General features: G+C 42.0%; 1 protein-coding gene across 10 annotated transcripts in view; it reads left to right on the top strand.

The window, feature by feature from the left end:
- The first annotated feature begins 2625 nt into the window (after nucleotides 1-2625).
- capn5b (calpain 5b) overlaps nucleotides 2626-13992 on the top strand; it is a 63479-nt gene continuing 52112 nt past the window's right edge. For 7 of the 10 annotated variants that reach the window (XR_014279273.1, XM_082549075.1, XM_082549074.1 and 4 more), the window contains exons 1-3: nucleotides 2626-2852; nucleotides 3030-3092; nucleotides 7436-7652. The gene's annotated coding sequence lies outside the window, so the exon portion shown is untranslated. The other 3 variants (XM_082549072.1, XM_082549073.1, XM_082549071.1) reach the window with 3 other exon arrangements.

The raw sequence follows: 13992 nt of genomic DNA, 5'->3' as shown, positions 1-13992 counted from the left end.
TCTTCTAAACGAACCTAGGAAGTAGGTGAAGTTATGCTAGAAACCTCCATTCTGTGTCAAGAGGCTATCAATGAATCATTTTTCCCAAAGCTACACCTTGTAACCAAGCAGGAAGAGACTGTGGAGAATGCAGTGTAGGTTTATAATAGACTGCCAGTTGTTTTGTTTTCACACAAAGTGTCTCTTATAATTTGGCACTACAGCAAGTTTACTTTAGCCCAGAGGTACCCAGACTTTCCTGGGATCAGTTGCTAGTTTGGAATAAAACAAGAAGCCCACTGTTTAAAAATGTGCTCATTGGAAGCATCACAAAGAAGGACGATGAGCCAGTCGCCGTGCCGTGCTCCTCGGTTTCTCCGTCAGATTCTCTCCTCACTCGTCACCACCGGTTTTCAGTCATACATGTACTCCTTTTCGAATTTTAGCCATGTACAAGTAATCCCTGTGAGCTGAAAGCTCAAGATTCAGACTCCTTGAAACACCCATGGTATGATCATCTCAGGTATACGGCTCTGGATGTGAGCACAAAAACCCCACCTACCCCCTGTGTCAGACAGAGTGGAACTGATGGATGGATCAAGCATGAACCAAGTAAAACTTATTTTGAACCATTAATCATGAAAGGCTTCCTTCAGCCTCCATTTATAGGCCAGGAGGGCTGTTGCAGTTTCTTGTGTTAATAAACACGCAAGGTTCACCTATCGGATAACACTCTGGTATGGTAGTTAATTTAATAGTGAGTAAATCTAACATGTTACAGCTAAGTGCTGCTATAATGAGTACAACTTCGAGCTCATCTAAAATGTTCTTTTTTTTTTATTATTATTATTATTAATTTGCAGGATAGTGGTCCAAAACCAACAATAAATACTGATGCAAGGTGAAAAGTTATTAAGCGACCAAAATACATCATCTTTATGAACTTTAGTAATAATTATATCAGTTGTGTTGTAAAAGTACCCTCTTGTAGTCCAGGGCCAATCAGAGGTCACCAATAATTCTGGCATAGATTCTCTTGGGACAACAGCTGTCCCAGGTTTTTGTGCCTATACATCACGCTGATTTTAACATACACTATTTAGACAAAAGTATTTATCTCTTTGAATTGCTGCAGGTGCACCTTGCCATGCAGTCTCCCTTTACAAACATTTGTGAATGAACAGGTTGTTCCAAAGAGCTCAACAAATTGCAACAAGTCCTCCCTCTGAGATATTACAGTATTTAAGTAGACTTATTGCAAAGTGGAAGCAACAGCAACTAGTCTCCAGCCACGTAGTTGGAGAGCAGAGTCACCAGTGCTAAGGTGCATAGTGCCTAACAGTCGCCAATGTGTCTGCAGAGCTCCAGACTCCCTCCTATCATTAACATCGGCAGAAAAACGGTGCAATGGGAGCTTCATGGTATGTGTTTCTATGGCCAAGAAGCTCCTATGTGGGTGGCCCGGTGCTTTTGTCCATATAGTGTACTTCACTGGATCAGTGAAAACTTTGACCAACTAGTGATGCTGGAGGAAAGGCCACTTGGTTCTCTTAAAATAAGTGGCACTCATCCTCTGGGGACCATGAAATTTTCTTTTCATTAAACATGGAGATATTTTGAGCACTTAGAATTAGATTTTGTTTAACAAAATTGTGTTGTTTTTTTTCTTCCCATCATTAAATCTGAGGCTCACGTTAAAGGCAGCTTGTTCACCTGTAGATAAATGATATTCCCAGCAGCATTATAAAGGTGGTCACTGAACAGCAGATGGTGCCAGAGCCTCAGCAAAAAAATCTGGAATCTACACAGCAGTGAGTGTGCATATGAAAATCCATCACCTTAAAAAAAACCCTCCTTTACACGCACTTGTGGAGGTATAATTCACCTCAGTTTCTCACTGGTAAGGTAAGCTTGCACGGGCTTGATGTAACTAAGTACTGTACTCTCAGGAAAACTTAAGGAAAAATAAAACAACTATTAAGCTCCAACGTTTTTGCTCATATGTTAATTCATCAAGAGCGAAATATTTTAAGTTTTTTTTTTTGTTTGTTTGTTTTTTGAAATCCAGTGATGCTTTTGTCACGCAAAAAGCTCCAAAACTCCTGAAACGTGAGGCGGTTCCGTTTTATTTTTAAATAGTTATTACTTATAATTTTTAAGATTTGGTTTTAAAACACAAATGATGCACAATGATGTCACTTTTGACTCTGGGTCACGTATCACTATTTTTCTGTTTTTCAAAAATCAGTCAGTTAATTAGGAAATTAAATGAGCAATGGCAGAGTTCGTGAAGACTATTAATATCTCATCATCATCTTCTTTTTAATACTTGGTAATTGTTATATTAAGTTTCCTCGCCAATACTTTTGCTTTACATTTGAAATTGAGGGCTTACTGCGTGAATTTGTTGCTTTTTTGATGAAACGACTGCACGATTGCACTTTGCAAAGCACAGATCTTGTGTTTTAATTTGTAAAGAGAAATATCAAATAAACCTAGCTGTGTTTATTTTTGTTTTAATGACCTTAACTGTTACATAAGTGGAAACCTGTAATTGGGCAGATAGGTTTCCTTAATTACAGCAGATTGCGTCCTCTTGTTATTTGTGACAAAGGGGATTACAGCAGGCCCGTTAACTGAGCGCATGCGCACTGTGTACAGCCCAATATTGAGGATTCCCGTTACGAGGAAGCAAAGGAGATACACAATTTCCCATTTGTACCTTCAAAATAAAACGCACTGAAGCGCGGTGTTAACAAACCCTCTGGTAGAACTAACAAATCAGGTGCTATTTCTTCCCGAGAAAAAGTCGGCTAAATGTGGAAAATGAGGTAGAAAAGGAAATTCAGCTAAAAATTTGGTGTTTTACAGAAGTGAGTACGGAGTGTAACCAAAGTTGTCAGTTCAAGATAAACACTTTAAAAGATCCCAAAAGCGCAATATATACAGACAATAATTCAAAGTTAAAATATCAATAACTAAGCCGACGAATAGGGAAGTAAAAATACCTGTCTCTATGGACGTCACAGTATCTGCCATTTTGATTTCAGGCATGAAGCTGGCACCTGTCCAGGATATTTTTACCATCTTGATAACAGTCGCCTTCGACCACGGTAATCAGCTTCTACTCAGTTAGTAGTTAATGTTATGGTTTAACTGCTCTTTGAGTCGAGTTATGGCTTGGAAATGGCACAATGTACCAATTAGCATGCACTTGCTAGCGACTTATGGGCAAAATTTGCTTTGGTGAAAGAAAGACTAAAGGACAAGGAACTAAAGACTAAGTCTCCTTTTATTTAAATCAAACACAATATAATACACAATATAATGTGCGAAAAATTACATATTTAGGGCCCGAGCACTGAGAGTGCGAAGGCCCTATTGTATCTGCTCCGTTTCTTATTATTATTATTATTAGGGCCCGAGCACTGAGAGTGCGAAGGCCCTATTGTATCTGCTCCGTTTCTTATTATTATTATTATTATTATTATTATTATTATTATTATTATTATTATTATTATTATTATTCACCCCAAACAAGGGCCTTTTTGAGGGCCTAAACATGCTCAAAAACTCATGAAATTTTGCACACATGCCAGGTCTGGTGAAAAATTTTGTATTTTAATGGTTTTACTTATGAGCACTGGGAAATGGCTCTAGAGCGCCACCTATGCCTTGTTAAATGCAGCCCTACGACCACATCGTTTGAGCTACATGTATGAAATTTGGCACACATGTGTATCATTCGAAGACGAACAAAAAAGTCTGTGGGCCCATTGACGCAAACCCAACAGGAAGTCCGCCATTTGGAAGAGAAGGTGACATTTTGGCTCTAATTTTGCCATTTCCATGCCTCGAACTTTAACGAACTCCTCCTTGGGATTTGGTCGTATAAGCTTCAAATTTGGACAGTGTCAACTACACCCTTGTGCCATGTTAAATTGCGGAGCTTTTGAGTTTTCACAATACTATGAGGCCGTGGCGCCATGGCGAATTTCGATGACTCACCATGAAAATCTTATTGCCTCTCATTTTGTCATACATTTTCTGACCTTGACCAAAGAGCACACATATGATAAGGCTCCACCCCTGAACATATTTCAACTGCCATATTTGACATCAAGGACAGCGCCACCTAGTGGGAACAGGAAATGTCATGTTTTACACTTTGGGGTACAGTATAGTGATGGGTGACATCTGCAGCCTCAAATTTCTCCAGGAAAGCCTTAAGGAGTTGGTCTTGGGTTACAGTGAAAACTGTGAGTTTTCGCGAAAGGGTGTGACCCCAGCAGCATGGCGAACTTTGATGTCACGCCATGAAGAAAGAAATTAGTATAACTCAATGAAATCCAGTCTGATCAGTACCAGACTTTACAGGCATGATGTCAGACCCGCCCTGAACAGATTGATGTGCCCATTGTCGGAAATACGGACAGCGCCACCTAGTGGCAACAGGAAATGTCATGGCTTTAATTTTGTTGTACTGATTTTCACAGGTTCATCTTGGCCACCTCAAAAGCGGTGAATATCACCATCAGTCCCTCGTGATGCTTCAGTGCAAAAATTGTGAGTTTAAACTGAACGGCGCACCCTGGTGGCAATGCTGTTCAACATGAAAGATGAAGTGGCTTTTGAGGGTCTTGGCAAGTTTATAGAGGCTTGAAATTTGGCACACACCTCCAAATGGATGAAGGCTTTGTTGGCATGTGATCATTTTCATTAAACAGCGCGAAATTGCTCCACAGCGCCCCCTACAAAATTTCAAAACCACAGCCCCTGCTCTGTGTTCTATGTATGATTCTGAAACCTGGTAAGCTTATAGGAGATATCAAGATGTACAAAAAAGTCTCTTGGTGCAATATCCCAAATCCAACAGGAAGTCAGCCATTTTAAAATGAATGTGTAATTTTGGCAACATTTTCCCCTCTTTCCAGGCACCGTTCTTTGACGAACTCCTCCAAGGGATTTCATCATATTGAACCAATCTCCAGTGTGTGGAATCTAAAGACCTTTGTGATGTTAAATTGCGAAGCTTTTTACGTTCAGTGAAACGGGGTGGTTATGGTGGCACTTAGAGTTTGAATCACTCGCCAAAAAGCAGTAATCTGCTGTCACTCAAAAACACAATGTCCAATCTCTCCCAAAGCTCATAGGCGTGATGAGACTCGAGCTCGGAAATGTTTGTTATGCCATTTGTACATAATGGTTAGAGCGCCACCTAGTGGGACGACTATACTCATGGTTGAAGCAAATGAAATGTTAACTGGTGGTTAAATGCATGAATTCCATCAATGTGACATCAGATCGGACGTGCTGGTTTCAGGTGTTGGGCATGGCTCGACACGCCGGGTGTGCGAGGGCCCTCATAACGCTGCTTGCAGCTTTAATTATTATTATTATTCACCCCAAACAAGGGCCTTTTTGAGGGCCTAAACATGCTCAAAAACTCATGAAATTTTGCACACATGCCAGGTCTGGTGAAAAATTTTGTATTTTAATGGTTTTACTTATGAGCACTGGGAAATGGCTCTAGAGCGCCACCTATGCCTTGTTAAATGCAGCCCTACGACCACATGGTTTGAGCTACATGTATGAAATTTGGCACACATGTGTATCATTCCAAGACGAACAAAAAAGTCTGTGGGCCCATTGACGCAAACCCAACAGGAAGTCCGCCATTTGGAAGAGAAGGTGACATTTTGGCTCTAATTTTGCCATTTCCATGCCTCGAACTTTAACGAACTCCTCCTTGGGATTTGGTCTTATAAACTTCAAATTTGGACAGTGTCAACTACACCCTTGTGCCATGTTAAATTGCGGAGCTTTTGAGTTTTCACAATACCATGAGGCCGTGGCGCCATGGCGAATTTCGATGACTCGCCAAGAAAATCTTATTACCTCTCATTTTGTCATACATTTTCTGACCTTGACCAAAGAGCATACATATGATAAGGCTCCACCCCTGAACATATTTCAAGTGCCATATTTGACATAAGGGCCAGCGCCACCTAGTGGGAACAGGAAATGTCATGTTTTACACTTTGGGGTACAGTATTGTGATGGGTGACATCTGCAGCCTCATATTTCTCCAGGAAAGCCTTAAGGAGTTGGTCTTGGGGTACAGTGAAAACTGTGACTTTTCGCGAAAGGGTGTGACCCCAGCAGCATGGCGAACTTTGATGTCTCGCCATGAAGAAACAAATTAGTATAACTCAATGAAATCCAGTCTGATCAGTACCAGACTTTACAGGCATGATGTCAGACCCACCCTGAACAGATTGATGTGCCCATTGTCGGGAATACGGACAGCGCCACCTAGTGGCAACAGGACATGTCATGTCTTACACTTTGTTGTACTGATTTTCACAGGTTCATCGTGGCCACCTCAAAAGTGGTGAATATCACCATCAGTCCCTCGTGATACTTCAGTGCAAAAATTGTGACTTTAAACTGAACGGCGCACCCTGGTGGCAACGCGGTCCACCATGAAAGATGAAGTGGCTTTTGAGGGGCTTGGAAAGTCTATAGAGGCTTGAAATTTGGCACACACCTCCAATGTGATGAAGGCTTTGTTGTCATGTGATCATTTTCATTGAATAGCGCGAAATGGCTCCACAGCGCCCCCTACAATATTTCAAAACATCAGCCCTTGCTCTGTGTTTTATCTATGAGTCTGAAACCTGGTAAGCTTATGGAAGATATTAAGATGTACAAAAAAGTCTCTTGGAGCAATATCCCAAATCCAACAGGAAGTCAGCCATTTTAAAATTAATGTTTAATTTTGGCGACATTTTCCCCTCTTTTCAGGCACCGTACTTTGACGAACTCCTCCAAGGGATTTCATCAGATTGGACCGATCTGCAGTTTGTGGAATCTAAAGACCTTTGTGATGTTAAATTGCGAAGCTTTTTACGTCCAGGGAAACGGGGTGGTTATGGCGGCACTTAGAGTTTCAATCACTCGCCAAAAAGCAGTAATCTGCTGTCACTCAAAAACACAATGTCCAATCTCTCCCAAACGTCTCAGGTATGATGAGACTCGAGCTTGGAAGTGTTTGTTATGCCATTTGTACATAATGGTTAGAGCGCCACCTAGTGGAACGACTAACTAATCATGAATGAATGAGTTGAAATGTTAGCTGGTGGTTAAATGCATGAATTCCATCAATGTGACATCAGATCGGATGTGCTGGTTTTAGGTGTTGGGCGTGGCTCGACGCGCCGGGGGTGCGAGGGCCCTCATAACGCTGCTTGCAGCTTTAATTTTATTTTGTAATTAATTCATTTTTTAGAAGTAAACGTTAAGCTCCTGGTCATCTTAATTAGGGGCTGGGGGTTGTTTTATGGCGCCCCCTACTGTTTCGCTGGCTATATTACAGGTCATGTGTGTACATTTTTTTTTTTAAATTTTTTATTTTGAAATCAAGAGAGCGGAACTTCTCGTTTTCCATCCGCAGCTTGACGCTGCTTGGGTAAGGAGAGGAGAGGAGGAGAGAGGAGCTCCGTCGGCGGACCAGGGAGCGCGTGGAGAGGAATCCCAGCAGCCCCCACCCCCCCTAGCCCCGGAGAGCGAGAGCCGGACCGGCTGGATCCCCCTCCTCCCTCGCCCGCTCCCCCCCTGCGGAGGAGGACCCGAGAGAGACCCACGTTGCCACGGGAGAGGCCTCGGTTCAGGTGAGGGTGCTGTTTTAAGCCGCTTCAGGCTGCTCTCCCCCTTGGCAGGCAGGTGCTGTGTGAAGGGCTGCCGGAGATGGAGAGTCGGCGATTAGCGAGTTAAATCTCGGTAGATTCGATATCCTGTTACTTACTTGTCGTATGATTTACACGGCCTCTGTGTCCAGGGCTGCCGAGCCGATAACAAGAGGTGAGGATGGGGGGTGGGAGTGAACTCGTATTGCACCGGTGTGAAAGCAGCTTTTACTTTGCGCAAAAAGAGCGCTATATACTGTGCATCTTGGACGGGAGAGCCGCTCTTCCAGGCTTTACTGGTCTTGCCTGTGCATTTCAGGGCTTGCAGCATATCCACTGTTTCAAAGGTGCTTAGTCTTTTACCTTCTCGTTTCATATTTACAATGCACAGCCACAGTTGCAGTAAATCTGTGTGGGAGCCATATCTGAGCGAGCTGCTGTTACCCTCACCAAATATCACTCACATCAGTAGTAATGGCTCCTGCTGGAAAATTAAAGCCTTTCTCAGTAAGTTTACCTCTCAAACAGGGACTTTCTGCGTGACTCTGTGCTGCCTGTTTTTCTCCCCCACTCCACTCGGAGTAATAAATTAGTAATTGCACAACTATATTGTTCTGCAGAGAACCCAGAGGGGAGTGGATGCACATTAATAGTCTATGTTTGGACCACTTGCCAGCTTTCAGGGTCTAAAAGTGGACACTCTCAGCATGTTTTTACTGGCATTCAACCTTAATCCGATTCATGCCAGGTAAACTGTGTAAACCCAATAATCGCTACTTCATATGTGCCATTATTGTTCATTAAAGAGAAGATAATGGTCAAAATGTCAGCTTTTTGTCGGGTTTAACTAACACCTTATAATAATTAAAAACCACATAATGTAACATTTATCTATCTCATCATATAAGTGTCATATGAGTAGCTAAAAGTGAAACAGTCTGGCCTGGGTGGACTTTGGGCATAAGTGTTGTGTGTTACGGCCAAGCCCACAGAAGCACAAGGAGATACTGCAGAGGGGAGATCACGATGCTGGGAGGATGGGGGAAGCTGGGATAGCCCTCCTCCGTGATGCAGGAGAGAGGTGGGGGCGGTGGATGAAGGATGGTCTGGCACACCCTTCCCTCTCCTCTCTCTCCCTCTCTTTCCGTGGTGTTCTGGTGCATTACTCCTCCCTGTTCACTTCAGAGCGTAATCAGTCTGTCAGCAGAAGCAGACTCAATCAGTCACTTCCTGACCACCACCACCACATCCAGATCCACCTGAACACACTCTGATATCTGACCACACATTCACCACATCCTTCCTGTGGGGTGCCTCGGCCTTAAGCTCAAATCGGTTCAATAATCTTTATTTTCCGTTGTTGTTGTTTTTGTTTTTGTGACTCAAAGTGTTGTCTATCCATACAAAACCAGATGGAAACGTGCAATATTCACATCACTCTTTAAGTTAACTACGCTACAGCCCACCTACACTGCATTTCTGCTCTACATACACCCTTATCATCTCTAGTGTGTGAATTTCCTGCATGCGTCGTGAGCAACAGCTAAAAGAACAGAAGAACAGCCTCTTACTGTGATTCCAGGGTGTGTGTGGACTCATTTGCACATCATTATTCAGTGATGCCTTCTCCCCCCAGATCTGATTAGATACGTGTTTTTCTGACTAGCTTAGAAGACTCGTTGCCATTCAGTGCTGTGTCCCAGGAGCTGTCCGTGGTCCTTAGATTGCTGTGCGTAAATGCTAGCACTTGGGTGTGAATGGGGGAATGAGACATTTTGCGGAAAGCGCTTTCAGTGTTTAAGTAGAGTAGAAAAGCTTTATATAAAAACCAGTCTATTTAACATTAACCATTAATGCTCTTAAAGGAACTCTCTGTCTCTTTGCTGGTATAATATGGAGGTAATTTCATTGGTTCCTCTATCAAGAATCCACAGAAGAAGGCAGGCGTGCCCCAAGCTCCTAATTTGCTAACAGATTAAATGGAAATATGCCTACAGACTTAACAGCTTACCTAAAAGTAAGAAGAACCTGAGTGTGGGTAAGGTTAAGCAAAACGTACAGTAGAGTCATTGTTTGTGAATTTACTCTGACACACAGGAAAACCTCTCATTTGGAAGTTGTAGGAGTGCAAAGACTGCATTTCGAGATCTACACATGACTTCATTTGAATTGTTTTAGTACAGACTTGTAGCAAAGCATGAAGTGGTGATAAAAACAAACATTTTTTTTATCATTTAGCATGAATGTGTAAGTATTTTTTGCTTTATAAGACCTGATAACTACTTTATAACCGTGTTATAAGCCAAACCTTTATCTTTTCCTAAACCTGACTGTGTAGTTTTTCATCCCTCACTGTGTCACTGATACTTGAATTTGGTCCAGCTCTTCCATTTCTCTCAGTCTCCGTCTTATCAGACTGATCAGAGTCAGTCGCTCCAAAACAAATATTTCACTCACTGTTTTCAGCCATTCATCTTGCCTTGGTGGATCTGGCTTGTGGCATCGCTTTGTGATTGCTTTCTTACAGGCTACTACTACTAACAAGATTTTAAAGCTGTCTTCTCTTCTACTGACACAATATTTCCTTCCATATTACCTAAATATGGTACCTTGGTATATGAAAGCCCAGTATTTGGCAATCACCAAAATTTCAAAAAATTGTACTGAATTCTCGAAAACCGCGTTCTCTTGAAGTATGTGATGATGTAGTGGATTGTTGTGTCTCCGTATTTGCAACCGTTCATCCTCAGAAATACTCACGCGTTACTTTTCCCATTTCTGTTTAACATATAGTGCTGTAGTTCCTGTTCTCCTCATTGTTGGTATAATTTAGATATTATTCTATAATTGAAAATATCTGAAGTGGTCCTTTTTGTACATTGTAAAGCTTTGTTTTATGTCCTGAAACCAAATGAAATCCTTTTATTAATAAGCTATCAAAAAAAGTAAACTTTTGTCTCTGGCATGAGCGTCAAAGCGATTCACTCCATCACCAACCCACCAAACCTCCAAATGCAGATTTTTTTTTTCCTATGCAAGTGGAAAATGTGCATTCTGTAGATATGAGGGCGTACTGCTGAAGAAAACGTGTTCAAGGACTCAAAAATCATGTAGAACCTGACTTGACTTCACTTTATTTTCCCAAGTAGGGAAACTTGTTGCGCAGCAGCTTGTGTGATTAAAACCAACAATGCACAAAAATGTTAATTTATTTCATTCCAATGAAATGAATTTACTTATAGCAGATGGCACAAATGAGTTTTATATCTCTTAGTTTTAAATCTTTGGAAGTTTTGACTTTCTTCCTAAGCAGAAGTCCTGAAATTCTTCTGGTGAAGGATATTTCTGTCTGGCTTAATGCATCTGCCACAAAACTGAAATTAGTAAATTAAAAAATATGAGTCTGCATTGATTATTTTTAATATGTTATTAACTTAAAATAGGTTGCTGTGATTATTAAAAATTTAGGTTAGGTTTATGGATTAAAACACTAACGGGTTAGTGTTTAGAAATGTCATGATTTGAAAGCTCAGATTTCTTGGTTGACATGGTGACACAGCCCCCGAATTTATCTGGACAAGCTGCAGAAAGAAAATATGCCAGACTTTTTGCTAAAAATACATTACCCACAAATCCCTGTTGACTATCAAGAAAAACACGTGACATTTTGTGTCCAGGAACGCGAACAAAGATTGACTCTTTTGTGATTGATTCACAGCACTGGTCCCACCCAGTGCTGTGTAACAGGAGCTCTCCGTGGTCCTTAGACGAATACTCTTCGTGGTGCTGCAGAAGAGGCTCGACAGAAGGAGGCTCGAGTCAGAAAACAAAATAATGCGATACTCTTTGCATTCATTTTTCACTAGAGGGCTGTCAGTGTTTTCTCATTATAAATCCAGTGCCCCTGCTTCTTTAACAGCGGTGCTCTTTCACCCCCTCCTTAAAGCTCAAACTTGCTTAATGTTTTGGTTCATGTAAGCAGAAGAGAGCATTCCTACAGTAATCTGGGGGAAGCCTAACAGTGTTTCTTATAAATGAAGTTTAAGAAAATTACTGCAAAAAAAAAAAACATGTTGTTGAATTCAGTTATCTGCATGATGTTGGTAACTTAATGAATAATCAATAAGTGTGGATTACAATAATAACCCAACCGCAGATTTATTTTTTCAATTAGTTTGGCATTCACATATGTCAAAATCTTGCCATTTTGCCATCATCGATACTCTGCGATGCCTCAGCCTGCACTGGGCAGCACCAGTCGAATGACATCAATGTTGACATCTGCTGACCAGCAGCTCTTCCTGCTCAGTAATGCAGGCATAGCACAATGAAGCAAGGGCAGCTGGCAGTCTGCACCTTTGCTCGAATTCAGCCATTTGCTCATGTGTGTTGTTCACTCACAGCGAAAATCATAGATCATTCTGGGACTGCAATCAGTTTATTATCACTGCCGCGGCCTCTCCACCAAAATCTGTAACCTCACAAGATGTCAGGCTTCTAACACTGTTGTGTAAACAAACAGGGGAACAAGCCCAGTGTCAGAAATGAGGAAAAAGCGAGCAATTTGTTTTCCGAGATCAACAGTTTAGAGCGCAGTTGAAGATTAATATTTGCTGCTGGAAGCAATGCATTAAACAACATGTTGTTATTACATCAGCGTTGCTCACATTTGTCAGAAAGGGCCCTTTGTTTCCTCATTCTTATTGATCGCTGATTGGCTGACTTTTCCCTCCAGCGTTTCACCTCTCTCCAGTGCATGAGCCGTCGTTTTCTTAATCATGTCTCCATTGTTTTGGGGGAGAGATTTGTGCTTTGTGTCAGCTGGGAATTCTTTAACTGTCATTTTGTCCTTTCAAAAGTCTTCCTCCTCCTCCACACTCCTCCTCAGCTGCATCAGGATTTACCTCATTTATTCATTCTGACTGCTTTCACTTCCAAACAAAATCTGCCATGGTCACTTCTAATGGTTAAATTTTGATAATTCTATTGAATGATGGAAATGCCATCTTCCTAATATTCACAGTTTCTTGGTTGTGTTGTCTTTGTAATTTCTGAAGAGGCAGAGAAACCAAATGGGCTGCTTTTAGCCTCTTGATGACTACCAGAGTCTGCCCTGCCTCCACTTGCTTGCTTCACCCTTTGTTCCCATAGCGTAGGCAGTTCTTACTGAGTTTCCATTGGAGAAACCTCCCATCTGCTTTCTTTCCGCACTCGTAGGAGGGCTGAAGTCTTAAATCATCATAAAGCACGTCTTCCCAAACATCTGCCTGCAGTCCAACAGCATTTCTTCCACATCAGAGCTCCTGTGGCCACCAGTAGACCTTTTTCAAAGCAGACGTTTTCAAATGTCATTACGGGAAAATCACATGTGCATTAATGGTGGTTGCGCTCCACTTAGGGAGGGCCCTGCTATTGTGTACACTGATTCGCTGTCATTGCTCAGGGGGACACTTAATGGAACAGAACCACTGTTAAAGAGAGGCCTATTAATCTCATTTTTAGGTTCATATTGTTATTCTTCTGCTAGAGAGCTCTGCAAGATTGACAGTACTAAACAATCCTGATTTACTTTTACAGTGGGGCTACAGTGGCCCATTAGCTCATCCTCTATCTGTGCCAGAACTGGAGTTCAGCTCAGTTCAGCTCCATGTCAGATTGATGTGTGTATAGGTAACAGTCCAAAAAACAAACAAAGAAGATGAGTTTTAATTTTAGACTGATCAGGAAGACACAGCAACACAGGATTGTTCCAAGGATGTAAATTAAAATATATATTTAGCAATTGATGAAAACCACAAGTGTCATTTACAAGAAAGGATCCCGAGGCTTATACTTCAAGTAAAAGCTGTGGGAGCTTGAAAAGAACCAGACCTGCATTGATAAATGATGATCTTCATCATTTATCAATCAGAGAGAAAGAGGCGATTCCAATAAACCAGTCAGAGTGATCCTTTTGAAATAAATCTTAAGTCCTCACCTTTCAGTTCCTGCTACCTGTGTCAGTTAAACAGCAGTTAGAAGCCTAGACCTCCCTCTCCCCAGCCACCTCCTCCAGCTTATCCAGGGGAACACCAGGGCGTTCCCTGGCCAGCCGAGAGATATAATTTCTCCAGCGGGTCCTGGGTCTGCCCCGGGGCCTCCTCCCGGTGGGACATGCCCGGAAAACCTCACCCAGGAGGCGCCCAGGAGGCATCCTTGTCAGATGCCCAAACCACCTCAACTGGCTCCTTTCGATGTGGAGGAGCAGCAAGACAACAACACAGAGATCCCTCTATGCAACTATGTTAGTCCAGAGTGGTGGGAAAGGGGGTGAGCCACCCTAAGT

Source organism: Aulonocara stuartgranti (assembly GCF_965226115.1).
Source record: "Aulonocara stuartgranti genome assembly, chromosome: 10".
Taxonomy (NCBI): domain Eukaryota; kingdom Metazoa; phylum Chordata; class Actinopteri; order Cichliformes; family Cichlidae; genus Aulonocara; species Aulonocara stuartgranti.
This window is presented reverse-complemented; position numbering and strand designations above follow the sequence as displayed.